Below are 18,292 nucleotides of genomic sequence, written 5' to 3'. Positions count from 1 at the left end.
GCACCTGCGTTTTGCCCCTCTGCCCAGCCCACCCAAGTGCAGTATCGATCGATCACTGTCACTTACAAAACACCAAATACATAACTGCAGCGATCGCAGAGTCAGGCCTGATCCCTGCCATCGCTAACAGGTTTATTGGTAGCATTTTATATTTAAATCCGGAAGGCAGTGCTTGGTTTTCGGGGTCCCGTACGTGGCTAGGCTCCCAAAAAGTCCCCCACATGTGGTATCCCCGTACTCGGGAGAAGCAGCAGAATTTATTTTGGGGTGTAATTTGACTTCTGCCCATAGCATGTGTGAGCAATATATCATTTAGTGACAACTTTGTGCAAAAAAAAAAAAAGTTTGTAATATTCCCGCAACTTTTGGCAAAATATAAAATATTCCATGGACTCAACATGCCTCTCAGTAAATAGCTTGGGGTGTCTACTTTCCAAAATGGGGTCATTTTGGGGGGTTTTGTGCTATTTTGGCATTTTATGGCCTTCGAAACTGTGATAGGTAGTGAGGAGTTAAATCAAAAATTTGCACCCTTAGAAATCCTGAAGGTGGTGATTGGTTTTCGGGGTGCCGTGCGCGATTAGACTCCCAAAAAGTCCCACACATGTGGTATCCCCATACTCGGGAGAAGTAGCAGAATATATTTTGGGGTGCAATTCCACATATAACCATGGCATGTGTGAGCAATATATCATTTAGTGACAACTTTTTGTAAAAATTTTTTTTTTTTTGTCATTATTCAATCCTTTAGGACAAAAAAAAATAAATATTCAATGGGCTCAACATACCCATCAGCAATTTCCTTGGGGTGTCTACTTTCCAAAATGGGGTCATTTGGGGGGGGATTTGTACTGCCCTGCCATTTTAGCACCTCAAGAAATGAGATCGGCAGTCATAAATTAAATGCTGTGTAAATTCCAGAAAATGTACTCTAGTTTGTAGACGCTATAACTTTTGCGCAAACCAAAAAATATACGCTTATTGACATTTTTTTTACTAAAGACATGTGGCTGAATACATTTTGCCCTCAATGTATGACTAAAATTTAGTTTATTCGATTTTTCTTATAACAAAAAGAAGAAAATATCTTTTTTTTTCAAAATTTGCGGTCTTTTTCCATTTATATCACAAAAAAAAAAAATCGCAGAGGCAATCAAATACCATCAAAAGAAAGCTCTATTTGTGGGAAGAAAAGGACGCAAATTTCGTTTGGGTGTAATATTGCATGACCGCGCAATTACCAGTTAAAGCAGCGCAGTGCGAAATTGCAAAAAGACCTCTGGTCCTTAAGGTGTTTATTGGTCGGAGCTGAAGTGGTTAAACAGGAACACAGATCTCTCTCTTCCTCCAGGTAAGCACTTCCCCCTCAGTTAGAATTCACTCCCTAGGAGCACACTTAACCCTTTGATTACCTCCTGATCTTAACCCCATCCTTGCCAGTGTCATTAGTACAGTGACAGTGCATTGTTTAGCACTGATCTCTATATTAGTGTCACTGGTCCCCAAAAAATTTCACTTAGTATCTGTATTTGTCCGCCGCAATATTGCAGTCCTGTTAAAAATCGCTGAGTAAACGGAAAAGGCCATCATTTGTAGACGCTATATCTTTTGCACAAACCAATCAATATACGCTTATTGGGATTGTTCGAACCAAAAATATGTATCAGAATACATATTGGCCTAAATTGATTAAGAAATTAGATTTTGTACATATTTTTATTGGATAATTATTATAGCAGAAAGTAAAAAAAAAAAAAATCTTGATTCTTAATCAATTTTTACAGTTGCGATTATGGTAAAAATGTCACTGGCAGTGAAGGGGTTAACACCAGGGGGCAGTGAAGGGGTTAACACTAGGGGGCAGTGAAGGGGTTAACTGTGTAACCTGGGAGCAGATTCTAACTGAAGGGGGAGGGACTAACTACAGGAAGTGACAGATCGTGATTCCTAGCTAATAGGAACACACGATCTGTCACTTCTGTCAGAACAGAACAGGGAAGTGTGTGTTTACATGTACTCGTCCCTGTTCCGTGTCTCCAGCTCACGATCGCTTGTTACCGGCGGTCTCGCGGCTATCCAGACCCCGCGAGATCACATGCAGTAACGTGATTTTGCGCAGGGGAGCCAACCTGCCACAGTAAAACTGCGGCGGCTGGTACGGAAGCGGTTAAAAAAAATATTTTTAATTTTTTTTGTTTATTCATTTATTTTAGTTTTGTTTTGTTCATGTGGAAAAATTGTTAGGTTTAGTCCACCTGAAAGGAGGGGCATTGGCTATGTCCTCAATTATCAGCTGAATACATTTTGTTTAAGACAAGAGTTGGTAGGAAGCCATTCTAGCCGTTGGAGTTATTGTAGTTTTTTTCTTTCTTTTTACTCTCATTCAGGTGGAAAAGGTTCCAAAAGGTTTAGGCTTGGTCCACCTGAATGGGGAGTTAGTACATAGGTCTTAAGGTACAGATAAATGCAGTTTTTTTTTTTTTTGCATTTAAATTGAGAATTTGTGAGAAGCAATATTTATGGTCATTTTTTATTATTTTACCATGGGGATCCATAAGACCTCATGCACACTGGACGTTAATATAACGTTATATAAAAATGCGAGTAGCTTTTTGTTTTTTTTAATGGCTCAAAAACGCCAAACACTGGGGAGCCACGTTTTTGAGCATTTATCAGTGTTTTTTGATGTTAGAGCATTTTTGCAGCTGAAAAACTCAGAACCCACTAGTTTTGGGATTTTTTACAGCCATAAACAGTTTAGAACAGACTATGTGTGCATGGACACATGGGATAACACGGGACACATGGGAAACACGGGACACATGGGGAAACACGAGACACATAGGATAACATGGGACACATGGGGCGACACGGGACACATGGGGCAACACGAGACACATGGGGCAACACGAGACACATGGGATAACACGAGACACATAGGATAACACGGGACACCACGGGACACCACGGGACACATGGGGCAACACGGGACACATGGGGCAACACGAGACACATGGGATAACACGAGACACATAGGATAACACGGGACACATGGGGCAACACGGGACACATGGGGCAACACGGGACACATGGGGCAACACGGGACACATGGGGCAACACGGGACACATGGGGTAACACGGGACACATGGGGCAACACGGGACACATGGGGCAACACGGGACACATAGAGCAACATGGACACATAGGATAACATGGACACATGGGGCAACACGGGACACATAGAGCAACATGGACACATAGGATAACATGGACACATGGGGCAACATGGACACATGGGATTACATAGGACACATGGGATTACACTGGACGTTAATATAACGTTATAAAAATGGCAGTAGCTTTTTTTTTTTTAAATGGATCAAAAACACCAAAAAACACTGGGGAGCCACGTTTTTGAGCCTTTATCAGTGTTTTTTGATGTTAGAGCATTTTTGCAGCTGAAAGACTCAGAACCCACTAGTTTTGGGATTTTTTACAGCCATAAACAGTTGATAACAGACTATGTGTGCATGGACACATGGGATAACACAGGACACATAGGATAACATGGGACACATGGAGCAACACGGGACACATGGAGCAACACGGGACACATGGAGCAACACGGGACACATGGAGCAACATGGACACATAGGATAACATGGACACATGGAGCAACATGGACACATGGAGCAACATGGACACATGGAGCAACATGGACACATGGAGCAACATGGACACATGGAGCAACATGGACACATGGAGCAACATGGACACATGGAGCAACATGGACACATGGGGCAACATGGACACATAGGATAACATGGACACATGGAGCAACATGGACGCATAGGAATACATGGGACACATAGGATTACATGGGACACATAGGATTACATGGGACACATAGGACATGATGGGGAGTTTATTGACTGTAAAAAAAAGATATAAAGCCAAAAACAGCAGCTGTAAAAACGTCCAAAAACATCCGGTGTGCATGAGGCCTAAAGGGGAGATTAGATGAGGAATACAAAGTATAAGAAAAGTATCTGATGGAAGCTTATTAACGGCAGACATGAACACAGAGTGACTGATCGTCCTCCATACAATCGTTCATCACACATCTGCCCTCCATCCCCCATCCTACCACTCAGTATTATCACTCGGTATATTAGATGAGGTTCTATGTAATCTTACCTTTCCGGTCACAACGTTCTGTGGAGATACGATCTGTAAGCTCTGAACACAAACAATAAAATGGAGAATTTTGGGTGTGGGAGAGAAAGAATTGTGACTGAGGAACTTTCACTTTTTCAGTTTTCACTGAGATCCTCCCATCTACAGGTATTGTACCCTGGGGGTGTAAGGCTGCATTCACACCCGGGCGTCTTCAGTTCATAAAACGCTCATAAAAAACGCCCAACAAGCAAAATCCCATTCATTTCAATGGCGCCTGTTCAGATCTGAGCATTTTGTCACCTGAAGCAAAACGTCTGAAAAACGCCTTAGGGCCAGTTCACACCACATGCAGTTAAAGATGCCCAGATTCTCTCTATGTAGTTGATACCATTCAGCCAGAAAACCATCGAATCCAGGTGACTTTCCCGGCTTAATGGAGAAAATGGCACCACATATTTCCTCTTGTGTGATGGGGTGTTGCAAAGCGGCACCTTCTTCCAAGTCTAGAGAAGGGAGATTCAGGTTTTCCAGATAGGAGGACAACTTCTGATCTCTATGTCTGGACGGGGACTGATAGAGGTTTTCATAGAACTCCAAAAACGTATTTAGAATTCCCTGAGAGTCTCTCACCACATCTCCCTGTGGGTGTCTTAATTGTAGTATGGAGGTCGGGGCATATATGGGCTTTGCCAGAAAGGCTAAGCCCTTGTACACACGGTCGGACATTCCGACTGAAAATATCCGATCGGACCGTATTGTCGGATAATCCGACCGCGTGTGGGCTCGTCAATGTCCTTCCCAACTCAGTAACCGGGCACTTCTCAGGATGCCACTTGCCGGCCCTCCTCCGAAGAGTCCTCCCCCAGTCACTTCCACGGGCTGTGGTGTCCCTCCAAGCCGAGAGCACACCCGGACACTGTGAATCCTCCCTCAGTTACTGCTCCTTGGACCAGTCGGTTCTGAGTCTCGGGAACAGACGGATCCCTACCCCAGACCAGGCAGGTCAATCAGGGGCCACTGACAGGAACATGCTGCAGGGTGTCGAACACCCCGGGACCCCTCACAGGGCTATCCGGTCCTGGAAGACAGACCAGACCACACAGGTCTAGCAAACACCTCAGAACCCCTAACACGTGACCCACACCCCCTTAGATACCACTTCCCAGACTCCTCAACGGGCCCCGGCACTCCCACTGATTGGCTCAGAGAAGGCTGATACCTAAACATCCAACCAGACCTGGTTCTGGCCTGTCTTGTGCACCTCACCGCTCACATGACCAGGCAGAACTTTCAAACACAGCCTGGCCAGACTGGTGTCAAGGCCTACCTACATAACTAACCCTCAGAACCTTTATTGTTCTGAGACCAAAAACTAAATTTACAATGCGTGTGACATTTGATCCCAAATGTAATCCGCTACATACATGTTTCATGTCAGAGTTCAAGGCCTTTGAGGAATCCCTCGTCTCTTTAGTGAACACTCCCCTCATTGCTGCTTTAAAGGCCTCCCACTGATTATGTATTGTGGTTTTGCCTCCATTCTCTCTCCAATAACGACTAATAGCCGATTTGTATTTCAGGGTCAGATGTTCCTCCAGTAGCCATTGTGTATTCATACGCCATTGTCTTCTCCCAGTAGGGATATTTAAATCTATTATGACCTCCATTGGAGAGTGGTCTGATATGGCACTTGGAAGACACCTGACCCCGGCTACAATCAGAAGACCATCTATGGAGGATAGCAGTAGGTGGATTCTGGTTAGTGTCCTAAGAGTCTCAGAGTGACAGGACTGCTCTCCGACTCCAGGATTGTTTTGATGCCACCAGTCAGTAAGAGCAAAGCTTTCCAGCCATGAGGAGAGCGTGTGGCACGAGTCAGACGCACATCCATGTCTGTCCAGAGCCCCATCTGACACCGCATTACAATTGCCCATCAACAATAGTGGGCCCTGTGCGATCAGTACAGCCTCTTTGGTGGTATTTAATCACCTCTGCGGTTTTACATTTTTTGCTAAAGAAACAAAAAAACTGAACATTTTGAAAGAAAAACATTTTTTTTTCATAGTTTGTTATAAAATGTAGGAAACAAGAAATGCTTCTCCTTCATTGATGTGCTTTGATGAGGCAGCGCTGCTGGGCACTAATAGGTGGCGCTGATGGGCACTGATAAGTTGCCACTGATAGGCACTGATAAGGTGACACTGATAAGGTGACACTGATAAGGTGACACTGATAAGGTGACACTGATAAGGTGGCAATGATAAGGCGGCACTGATGGGCAGTGATAAGGTGGCACTGATGAGGTGGCACTGAAGGATCTTGAGAGGGGGCACTGATGAGGTGGCACTGATGGGCAGTGATAAGGTGGCACTGAAGGACCCTGTAGAGGTGGCACTTATGGGCAGCACTGATAGATGGCACTGGTGGGCACTGATTAGCAGCACTGGTGGGCAGATGTTGGGACCGATGTCCCTGTAACAGAAGCCATTTACCAGTTTTCTTCTGTCAGTGTAAGGCAAAAAAAATCTGATACCCGGCTTCTGTTTACATCCATGATCAGCTATCATTGGCTGACATCTGATCACGTGGTAAAGGGTTGCCATGATTGGCCCTTTCCTCTGATCTGTGGTCAGCTGAGTCGGAAGGGCTGGACCACCTCAGAGTACACGGGGGGCATGATCAGGGTGATCACAGGAGGAAGTCTATGGACCCCCTTCCAGCACTGGAAGCCTCGCTGTAGCCGTATTTAGAAGGAAAGTGGTTACACTCATCCCCTCCCCCGATTTATAGTAACATGTATTCCAATCTACTGATAATAATTTCTATTGATATCAGATCATTAAATCCCATCTCTGGTGATAAGAGAAATGTTACTCGTAGTGGGATTGCCCCGCACTGCAAGGGGGTAAATGCTCATTTAAGTCAAGGGGGGGGGCAAAAAAGATGAGTTTTCCTTATCCAATTCTCTGCTACCCCCAGCAGATAGAACTCTCGTCTACTCCCCTACACTTCATCAATGGACTGTCCCTCGGTGTCCTCACATCCAATACAAGGCTATGGGACCTGCATTGGACATGATGATGTCAGAGGACCTGAGACTACCAGAACATCGGGGTGAATAGGGTGCAGGGACGGGTTTTACAGCCTGAAGGGAGATTACAGGAGGAGGATGAAGTCAGTAAATCTGATTTTTGTGACCCCCAAAGAGCCGAAATGAGCATTTAACCCTTACAGTGCGGGGGGGGGGGGGCAGACCCTCCACAATGAACCCTTTTCCCTTCCCCCAGAACTCAGTTTCAGGCTAGTACATACATATTGGTGGTTTTCCCCATATAGTATAAAGTCACTGCATATTTCTGCTGCCCCCCCCCCCCCCCCCATGTCATACATGTGCTATGTAATGTCACCTTTCTGGTCACACCGGTCTGTGATACTATCTGGAAACTCTCAGCACAAAAACAAAATGGAGAATTTGGGCAGGGGGAAGGGAAAGGAACTTCACTGCAACAGTTTCACTTTCCACAGAAAACATCAAATAACTCTGCAGATCATCCCCAGATATCCAATAATTATCTTCTGTAGAGCTCCCCTCCCCCATCTGTCAGGATAATACTCCAGGTTCCCACCGCCGAGTTCCCGACACCCACCGCAGAGATCCCGACACCCACCGCTGAGCTCCCGACACCCACCGCCGAGATCCCGACACCCACTGCAGAGATCCCGACACCCACTGCAGAGATCCCGACACCCACCGCCGAGCTCCCGACACCCACCGCCGAGATCCCGGCACCCACCGCCGAGCTCCCGACACCCACCGCCGAGCTCCCGACACCCACCGCCGAGATCCCGACACCCACCGCCGAGTTCCAGACACCCACCACAGAGATCCCGACACCCACCACAGAGATCCCGAACCCACCGCAGAGATCCCGACACCCACCGCCGAGTTCCAGACACCCACCGCAGAGATCCCGACACCCACCGCAGAGATCCCGACACCCACCGCCGAGCTCCCGACACCCACCGCCGAGCTCCCGACACCCACCGCCGAGTTCCAGACACCCACCGCCGAGTTCCCGACACCCACCGCCGAGTTCCCATCATACATCCCCAAGTTCCCGACACCCACTGCTGAGTTTCAGAACCCACCGCCGAGTTCTCCCTCTCCTCTCTATGGCGCCGGCATCACAAGTGTGGGCACCCGGCTCTGACAGCTTGCACCGCGCATGCGCCAGTCATGCTGCACCTCCTTAATGGGCAGGCAATCTTATGGGACCTGTGACATGCCCCAGAAGATTGCAGGGAGGGAGGGGTAGAGAAGGAGTCACCTACATGGCCTGAGTGGAAGTGGGAGCAGGTATCTGTCAAAACAAGGTACCTGCAACCCCCAAAATGACATGCCGAATGTGGCATAGTAGTGGGGGAGGAATGCTTAAAGTGGAACTTCCCCATTTAGGTGGAGCTCCGCTTTAACTATACAAATCTTGTGACAGTCATGTGACTGTAATTATCAAATCTCAGACCGGCATGTGTTATTTAACCTTTTCACTACTAGAGCCGTTTTTGCATTTTTTTTGCACACGTTTAAAAATCATTTTAGGCCCTGAAGATTACACAAAACCCCCAAATATTATATATTTTCTGAAAGCAGACAACTTAGAGAACAAAATAGTGGTAGTTCCAATTTTGTATGTCACACGTCATTAAAGTGGTTGTAAACCCTTACAGAGCACTTTGACCTACAGGTAAGCCTAGATTAAGGCCTACCTGTAGGTCCATGAAATATCTCCCAAACCTACACGGTTTAGCAGATATTTGTAAAAAGACAGGCACCGCTGTCAGTGGCGAGCAGGAGCACCGCGCGTGCTGCTGCCAACGGCGATATGCCATTAATGGTGGCTCCCGTGTGCATGCGCGGGAGTGACATCATTGCTGCTCTGGCCACTGGCAGCACCGGAGCAGCGATACCCAGAAGAAGATGGACGCTTCGTGCTACAGGGGACAGCGGTGACTTCGCTGGTTCCTGTGTCAGGTAAGTGACACATAATGGACTAATATGCGATGCACAGTAGCCCATTATGCCTTACCTTTGCAGGGAGACAAAGAGGAAGTAACAACCCATCAGGGATCACCTCGGTCAGATGAATCGATTCATCCAGTTCACTGAAAGAATTGATTCAAAAGAACGATTTGTTCATGAACTGGATATCACTAAGTGACAGAGCGGATAGAGGGGGAGGGGTGCCAGTTTGGGGTGTATAGGGTTGAAGGTCAGGTAGAAGAGAGAGTCAGTCAGGGATGTAGGGGTGTCAATGGGGGTGTTGGGTGGAAGGGAGGGTCAGTCAGGGATGTAGGGGTGTCAATGGGGGGTTGTTGGGTGGAAGGGAGGGTTCAGACAGGATGTAGGGGTGTCAATGGGGGGGTTGGGTGGAAGGGAGGGTCAGGCAGGGATGTAGGGGTGTCAAGGGGGGGTTGTTGGGTGGAAGGGAGGGTCAGGCAGGGATGTAGGGGTGTCAATGGGGGGGTGTTGGGTGGAAGGGAGGGTCAGTCAGGGATGTAGGGGTGTCAATGGGGGGGTGTTGGGTGGAAGGGAGGGTCAGTCAGGGATGTAGGGGTGTCAATGGGGGTGTTGGTTGGAAGGGAGGGTCAGTCTGGGATGTAGGGGTGTCAATGGGGGGTTGTTGGGTGGAAGGGAGGGTCAGGCAGGGATGTAGGGGTGTCAATGGGGGGGTTGGGTGGAAGGGAGGGTCAGGCAGGGATGTAGGGTGTCAATGGGGGGGTTGTTGGGTGGAAGGGAGGGTCAGGCAGGGATGTAGGGGTGTCAATGGGGGGTGGTGGGTGGAAGGGAGGTTCAGTCAGGGATGCAGGGGTGTCAATGGGGGGGTGTTGGGTGGAAGAGAGGGTCAGTGGGGGTGAAGAGGTGTCAATGGGGGGTGTTGGGTGGAAGGGAGGGTCAGGCAGGGATGTAGGGGTGTCAATGGGGGGGTGTTGGGTGGAAGGGAGGGTCAGTCAGGGATGTAGGGGTGTCAATGGGGGGTGGTGGGTGGAAGGGAGGTTCAGTCAGGGATGCAGGGGTGTCAATGGGGGGGTGTTGGGTGGAAGAGAGGGTCAGTGGGGGTGAAGAGGTGTCAATGGGGGGTTGTTGGGTGGAAGGGAGGGTCAGTCAGGGATGTAGGGGAGTTAATTGGGGGGTGTTGGGTGGAAGGGAGGGTCAGTGGGGGTGAAGAGGTGTCAATGAGGGGTTGTTGGGTGAAAGGGAGGGTCAGTCAGGGATGTAGGGGAGTTAATGGGGGGGGTGTTGGGGTGGAAGGGAGGGTCAGTGGGGGTGAAGGGGAGTCAATGAGGGGTTGTTGGGTGGAAGGGAGGGTCAGTCAGGGATGTAGGGGTGTCAATGGGGGTGTTGGGTGGAAGGGAGGGTCAGTGGGGGTGAATGGGTGTCAATGGGGGGTTGTTGGGCGGAAGGGAGGGTTAGTCAGGGATGTAGGGGTGTCAAGGGGGGTGTTGGGTGGAAGGGAGGGTCAGTGGGGGGTGAAGGGGTCTATAGCCGAGTTCTGTTATTAACCACTTTCCACCCGGTCAATAGCAGATTGATGTCTGGGAAGTGGTTCTGTTATCCCTGACTGGGCGTCATATGACGACAGCCGCTGCGCAACCAGTGGGGGGGGGGGGGGCATCGTGGTGATCGGTGGTGTGATGTGTCAGTGACACACCGCTACACCAATCTTGGTAAAGAGCCTCCGGCGGAGGCTCTTTACCACATGATTAGCCCTGTCCAATCACAGCTGATCACGATGTAAACAGGAAGAGCTGGTGATCGGCTTTTCCTCACTGGCGTCAGAGAGGCACGAGTAGAGGAGAGACGATCGGCAGCTTTCCTGACAGGGGGGTCTGTGCTGATTGTTTATCAGTGCAGCCCCCCCCCCACAGATGCCCACGCTAGACCACCAGGGAAGCCCCCAGGACCACCAGGTATGTACCCCATGGCCATCCACATGTGCAAATGACAGCCCAATCTGTGCCAATCAGTGCCCACAAATGGGCACTGACTGACACCATCATATAACAAATGAACTCAATAATGCCCAGCAATGCCACCCATCAGTGTCCAGCAGTGCCACCCATTAAGTATCCACCAGTGCTGCCTATGAGTGCCCATCAGTGCCGCATACCAGTGCCACATATCAGTACCCCCTCATCGGTGCCACCTTATCGGTGCCCATCACTGCAGCCATATCAGTGCCCATCATTGAAGAAAAAAAACGTACTTATTTACAAAAATTAACAGAAACAAAGAAAAACTTGTTTTTCTCAACATTTTCAGTCTTTTTCTATTTGTTGCACAAAAAATAAATAGTGATCTGATTCGCTGCTCAGTGATTGCCGTATTCTAGTCTGCCCCTCCCCCCAGGTAATACAGAAAACCTGGCCTGAGGACCGGGTGATGACCACCGATCTATTGTATGCAAACACAACTCGGGGAAATGCGTCTATAAAACGCCCTGAAAACGCATGTAATGCACATCCAGCAATGTAGAGGGAGTGCAGAGACTGATGTACAGAGGGTCCCCATGTGCTGCACTCCTCTCCTCTCTACACGATACATGTCATTTACACACATTTCATACAAGTCATGTGATCTCCACCTCCTACACCCCCCACTGACCCTCTTCTACCCCCTACACCCCCGCTGACCCTCTTCTACCCCTACACCCCCCGCTGACCCTCTACTACCCCCTACACCCCCCGCTGACCCTCTTCTACCCCTACACCCCCCGTGACCCTCTACTACCCCCTACACCCCCGCTGACCCTCTTCTACCCCCTACACCCCCCGCTGACCCTCTTCTACCCCCTACACCCCCCCGCTAACCCTCTTCTACCCTCTACACCCCCCCTGACCCTCTTCTACCCTCTACACCCCCCCTGACCCTCTTCTACCCCCACACCCCCCGCTGACCCTCTTCTACCCCCTACCCCCCCCGCTGACCCTCTTCTACCCCCTACAACCCCCGCTGACCCTCTTCTACCCCCTACACCCCCCCGCTGACCCTCTTCTACCCCCAACACCCCCCGCTGACCCTCTTCTACCCCCAACACCCCCGCTGACCCTCTTCTACCCCTCACCCCCCGCTGACCCTCTTCTACCCCCAACACACCCCGCTGACCCTCTTCTACCCCCAACACACCCCGCTGACCCTCTTCTACCCCCAACACACCCCGCTGACCCTCTTCTATCCCCTACACCCCTCACTGACCCTCTTCTACCCCCTACACCCCCCCGCTGACCCTCTTCTACCCCCTACACCCCCCGCTGACCCTCTTCTACCCCCTACACCCCCCGCTGACCCTCTTCTACCCCCTACACCCCCCCGCTGACCCTCTTCTACCCCCTACACCCCCCCGCTGACCCTCTTCTACCCCCTACACCCCCGCCTGACCCTCTTCTACCCCCAACACCCCCCGCTGACCCTCTTCTACCCCCAACAGACCCCGCTGACCCTCTTCTACCCCCAACACACCCCGCTGACCCCTCTTCCTATCCCCTACACCCCCCACTGACCCTCTTCTACCCCCTACACCCCCTCACTGACCCTCTTCTACCCCCAACACCCCCACTGACCCTCTTCTACCCCAACACCCCCCACTGACCCTCTTCTACCCCCAACACCCCCCCCACTGACCCTCTTCTACCCCCAACACCCCCCCACTGACCCTCTTCTACCCCCAACACCCCCCCACTGACCCTCTTCTACCCCCAACACCCCCCCACTGACCCTCTTCTACCCCCTACACACCCCTCCCCCACCACATACATCTCTAATTCTCTACATCCCCACTGACCCTCTTCTACCTCCTCCACCACAGACACCCCCTCCCCCACCAGTGACCTTCAACCCTCTACACACCCCTCCCCCTCTATCAGTTCTGTCACTGTCCCCTCTTCTCACCTGTACAAGAGATAAGGAGAGGCGGAGTCTGGAGCTTCTCTCCTCCTACGTCTGGGGACATCACTTCCTCCTCCCTCTGGTGACATCACTTTCTCCCCAGTGCAGCCTGTAGAGGTGAGTCCTCCGTCCTCTGGGGGGGCCTGTGCACATTGTGTGTTCCCGGGGGGAGGGGAGGAAGTGCACATCTCTGCTCTGAGAGGAAATTCTGAGGACTGTGAGGAACCATGAGGAGAATTTGTGTGAGGGAGTTGAGGAGAAATGAGGAGGAGAATGATGTGTGTGGGGGGAGGTGAGGGAAATGATGTGTGGGGGGAGGGGAGGAGAAATGAGTTGTGTGGGGGGAGGGAGGACAAAGATGTGTGTGGGGGGAGGGGAGGGAGAAATGATGTGTGTGGGGGGAGGGGGAGGGAGAAATGATGTGTGTGGGGGGAGGGAGGAGAAATGATGTGTGTGGGTGGGGAGGTGAGGAGAAATTATGGTGTGGGGGAGGTGAGGAGAAATTATGTGTGTGGGGGGAGGGTGAGGAGAAAATTATGTGTGTGAGGGGAGGTGAGGAGAAATTATGTGTGTGAGGGAGGTGAGGAGAAATTATGTGTGTGAGGGAGGTGAGGAGAAATTATGTGTGTGGGGAGGTGAGGAGAAATTAGGTGTGTGGGGGTGGTGAGGAGAAATTTATGTGTTGAGGGGGAGGTGAGGAGAAATTATGTGTGGGGGAAGGTGAGGAGAAATTATGTTGTGTGGGGGGAGGTGAGAGAAATGTATGTGTGTGGGAGGTGAGGAGAAATGATGAGTGTGGGGGGAGGTGAGGAGAACTTATGTGTGTGGGGAGGTGAGGAGAAATTATGTGTGAGGGGGTGAGAGAAATTATGTGTGTGGGGGGAGGTGAGGAGAAGAAATATGTGTGGGGGGAGGTGAGGAGAAATTATGTGGTGGGGGGGAGTGAGGAGAAATTATGTGTGTGGGGGAGGTGAGGAGAAAATATGTGTGAGGGGAGGTGAGGAGAATTATGTTTGTGGGGAGAGGTGAGGAGAAATTATGTGTGGGGGGAGGTGAGGAGAAATTATGTGTGTGGGGGGAGGTGAGGAGAAATTATGTGTGTGGGGGGAGGTGAGGAGAAATTATGTGTGTGAGGGGAGGTGAGGAGAAATGATGTGTGTGGGGGGAGGTGAGGAGAAATGATGTGTGTGGGGGGAGGTGAGGAGAATTATGTGTGTTGGGGAGGTGAGGAGAAATTATGTGTGGAGGGAGGTGAGGAAACTTATGTGTGGGGGGAGGTGAGGAGAAATTATGTGTGGGGGGAGGTGAGGAGAAATTATGTGTGTGGGGGGAGGTGAGGAGAAATTATGAGTGTGGGGGGAGGTGAGGAGAAATATGTGTGTGGGGGGAGGTGAGGAGAAATTATGTGTGTGGGGGGAGGTGAGGAGAAAATATGTGTGTGGGGGGAGGTGAGGAGAAATTATGTGTGTGGGGGGAGGTGAGGAGAAATTATGTGTGTGGGGGGAGGTGAGGAGAAATTATGTGTGTGGGGGGAGGTGAGGAGAAATATGTGTGTGGGGAGGTGAGGAGAAATTATGTGTGTGGGGGGAGGTGAGGAGAATTATGTGTGTGGGGGGAGGTGAGGAGAAATTTGGTGTGTGAGGGGAGGTGAGGAGAAATTATGTGTGGGAGGAGGTGAGGAGAAATATGTGGTGTGGGGAGGTGAGGAGGTGAGGAGGATTATGTGTGGGGGGGGGGGAGGAGAAATTATGTGTGTGGGGGGAGGTGAGAGGAGAATTATGGTGTGGGGGGAGGTGAGGAGAAATTATGTGTGTGGGGGGAGGTGAGGAGAAATTATGTGTGAGGGGGGAGGTGAGGAGAAATTATGTGTGTGAGGGGAGGTGAGGAGAAATTATGTGTGTGAGGGGAGGTGAGGAGAAATTATGTGTGTGAGGGGAGGTGGGAGGCTTATGTGTGGGAGGAGGTGAGGAGAATATGTGTGGGGGGGAGGGGGGGAGGAGGTGAGGAGGATTAGTGTGGGGGGAGGAGGTGGGAGGATTATGTGTGGGGGGAGGAGGTGAGGAGGATGGTGTGGGAGGGGAGGAGAAATATGTGTGTGGGGGGAGGTGAGGAGAAATTATGTGTTGGGGGAGGTGAGGAGAAATTATGTGTGGGGGGGGGAGGTGAGGAGAAATTATGTGTGGGGGGAGGTGAGGAGAAATTATGTGTGTGGGGGGAGGTGAGGAGAAATTATGTGTGTGGGGGGAGGTGAGGAGAAATCATGTGTGAGGGGGAGGTGAGGAGGATTATGTGTGAGGGGAGGGTGATGAGAAATTATGTGTGAGGGGAGGTGAGGAGAAATTATGTGTGAGGGGGGGAAGGTGAGGAAATTATGTGTGAGGGGGGGAGGTGAGGAGAAATAATGTGTGAGAGGGGAGGTGAGGAGAAATTATGTGTGAGGGGAGGTGAGGAGAAATTATGTGTGTGGGGGGAGGTGAGGAGAAATTACTGTGTGTGGGGGAGGTGAGGAGAAATTATGTGTGTGGGGGGAGGTGAGGAGAATTATGTGTGTGGGGGAGGTGAGGAGAAATTATGTGTGGGGGGAGGTGAGGAGAAATTATGTGTGTGGGGGGGAGGTTAGGAGAAATTACAGTGGTGTGAAAAGTGTTTGCCCCTTCCTCATTTCCTGTTCCTTTGCATGTTTGTCAACTTAAGTGTTTCGGAACATCAAACCAATTTAAACAATAGTCAAGGACAACACAAGTAAACACAAAATGCAATTTGTAAATGAAGGTGTTTATTATTAAAGGTGAAAAAAAATCCAAACCATCATGGCCCTGTGTGAAAAAGTGATTGCCCCCCCCTTGTTAAAACATACTATAACTGTGGTTGTCCACACCTGAGTTCAATTTCTCTAGCCACACCCAGGCCTGATTATTGCCACACCTGTTCACAATCAAGGCATCACTTAAATAGGAGCTGCTTGACACAGTAAGGTCCACCAGAAGATCCTTAAAAGCTACACATCATGCCGAGACCCAAAGAAATTCAGGAACAATTGAGAAAGAAAGTAATTGAGATCTATCAGTCTGGAAAGGGTTATAAAGCCATTTCCAAAGCTTTGGGAATCCAGCGAACCACAGTGAGAGCCATTATCCACAAATGGCGAAGACATGGAACAGTGGTGAACCTTCCCAGGAGTGGCCGGCCGCCCAAAATTACCCCAAGAGCGCAGCGACGACTCATCCAAGAGGTCACAAAAGACCCCACAACAACGTCCAAGGAACTGCAGGCCTCACTTGCCTCAGTTAAGGTCAGCGTTCATGCCTCCACCATCAGGAAAAGACTGGGCAAAAATGGCCTGCGTGGCAGAGTTCCAAGGAGAAAACCACTGCTGAGCAAAAAGAACATCAAAGCTCCTCTCAATTTCTCCACAACACATCTTGATGATCCCCAAGACTTTTGGGACAACATTCTGTGGACCGATGAGACAAAAGTGGAACTCTTGGAAGGAACTCTTTGGAAGGTGTGTGTCCAAGTATATCTGGCGTAGAAGGAACACTGCATTTCATAAAAAGAACATTATACCAACAGTAAAATATGGTGGTGGTAGTGTGATGGTCTGGGGCTGTTTTGCTGCTTCAGGACCTGGAAGACTTGCCGTGATAAAAGGAACTATGAATTCTGCTGTCTACCAAGAGATCCTGAAGGAGAATGTCCGACCATCTGTTCGTGTACTCAAGCTGAAACGAACTTGGGTTCTGCAGCAGGACAATGATCCTAAACACACCAGCAAGTCCACCACCGAATGGCTGAAGAAAACAAAATGAAGACTTTGGAGTGGCCTAGCCAAAGTCCTGACCTGAATCCTATTGAGATGTTGTGGTATGACCTTAAAAAAGGCCGTTCATGCTCGAAAACCCTCTAATGTAACTGAATTAGGACAATTCTGCAAAGATGAGTGGGCCAAAATTCCTCCAGGACGCTGTAAAAGCCTCATTGCACGTTATCGCAAACGCTTGGTTGCAGTTGTTGCTGCTAAGGGTGGCCCAACCAGTTATTAGGTTTAGGGGGCAATCACTTTTTCACACAGGGCCATGATGGTTTGGATTTTTTTTTCACCTTTAATAATAAACACCTTCATTTACAAATTGCATTTTGTGTTTACATGTGTTGTCCTTGACTATTGTTTAAATTGGTTTGATGTTCCGAAACACTTAAGTGTGACAAACATGCAAAGGAACAGGAAATGAGGAAGGGGGCAAACACTTTTTCACACCACTGTATGTGTGTGGGGGGGAGGTTAGGAGAAATTATGTGTGAGGGGAGGTGAGGAGAAATTATGTGTGTGGGGGAAGGTGAGGAGAAATGATGTGTGTGAGGGGAGGTGAGGAGAAATTATGTGTGTGGGGGGGAGGTGAGGAGAAATTATGTGTGTGAGGGGAGGTGAGGAGAAATTATGTGTGTGGGGGAGGTGAGGAGGAATTATGTGTGGGGGGAGGTGAGGAGAAATTATGTGTGTGAGGGGAGGTGAGGAGAAATTATGTGTGGGGGGAGGTGAGGAGAAATTATGTGTGTGGGGAGGTGAGGAGAATTATGTGTGGGGGGAGGTGAGGAGAATTATGTGTGAGGGGAGGTGAGGAGAATTATGTGTGAGGGGAGGTGAGGAGAAATTATGTGTGTGAGGGGAGGTGAGGAGAAATTATGTGTGTGGGGGGAGTTGAGGAGAAATTATGTGGGGGGGAGGTGAGGAGAATTATGTGTGAGGGGAGGTGAGGAGAATTATGTGTGAGGGAGGTGAGGAGAAATTATGTGTGTGAGGGGAGGTGAGGAGAAATTATGTGTGTGGGGGGAGGTGAGGAGAAATTATGTGTGTGGGGGGAGGTGAGGAGAAATTATGTGTGGGGGGGAGGTGAGGAGAAATTATGTGTGTGGGGGAGGTGAGGAGAAATTATGTGTGAGGGGAGGTGAGGAGAAATTATGTTTGTGGGGCGGTAAGGAGAAATCATGTGTGTGAGGGGAGGTGAGGAGAAATTATGTGTGTGGGGGAGGTGAGGAGAAATTATGTGTGGGGGGGGAGGTGAGGAGAAATTATGTGTGAGGGATGGTGAGGAGAAATTATGTGTGTGGGGGGAGGTGAGGAGAAATTATGTGTGTGGGGGAGGTGAGGAGGAATTATGTGTGTGGGGG

The 18,292-nt window shown here is 49.8% G+C and overlaps 1 protein-coding gene across 13 annotated transcripts in view; it reads right to left on the bottom strand.

The window, feature by feature from the left end:
- Positions 1-18,292, bottom strand: part of LOC143942641 (NACHT, LRR and PYD domains-containing protein 12-like) — a 280,534-nt gene that overhangs the window by 87,738 nt on the left and 174,504 nt on the right. Inside the window, exon 1 of one of the 13 annotated variants that reach the window (XM_077464007.1) lies at positions 4,198-4,355. The exons of the other annotated variants lie outside the window; for them this stretch is intronic. The gene's annotated coding sequence lies outside the window, so the exon portion shown is untranslated. Of the gene's footprint in view, positions 1-4,197; positions 4,356-18,292 lie in introns of those variants that run through there. 13 annotated transcript variants of the gene reach the window in all.

This window comes from Lithobates pipiens, unplaced genomic scaffold (genome assembly GCF_037356315.1).
Source record: "Lithobates pipiens isolate NorthernLeopardFrog02 unplaced genomic scaffold, aLitPip1_a1.2 Scaffold_30, whole genome shotgun sequence".
NCBI lineage: Eukaryota > Metazoa > Chordata > Amphibia > Anura > Ranidae > Lithobates > Lithobates pipiens.
The sequence above is the reverse complement of the archived record's forward strand: the minus strand, read 5'-3'. Positions and strand labels throughout refer to the sequence as shown.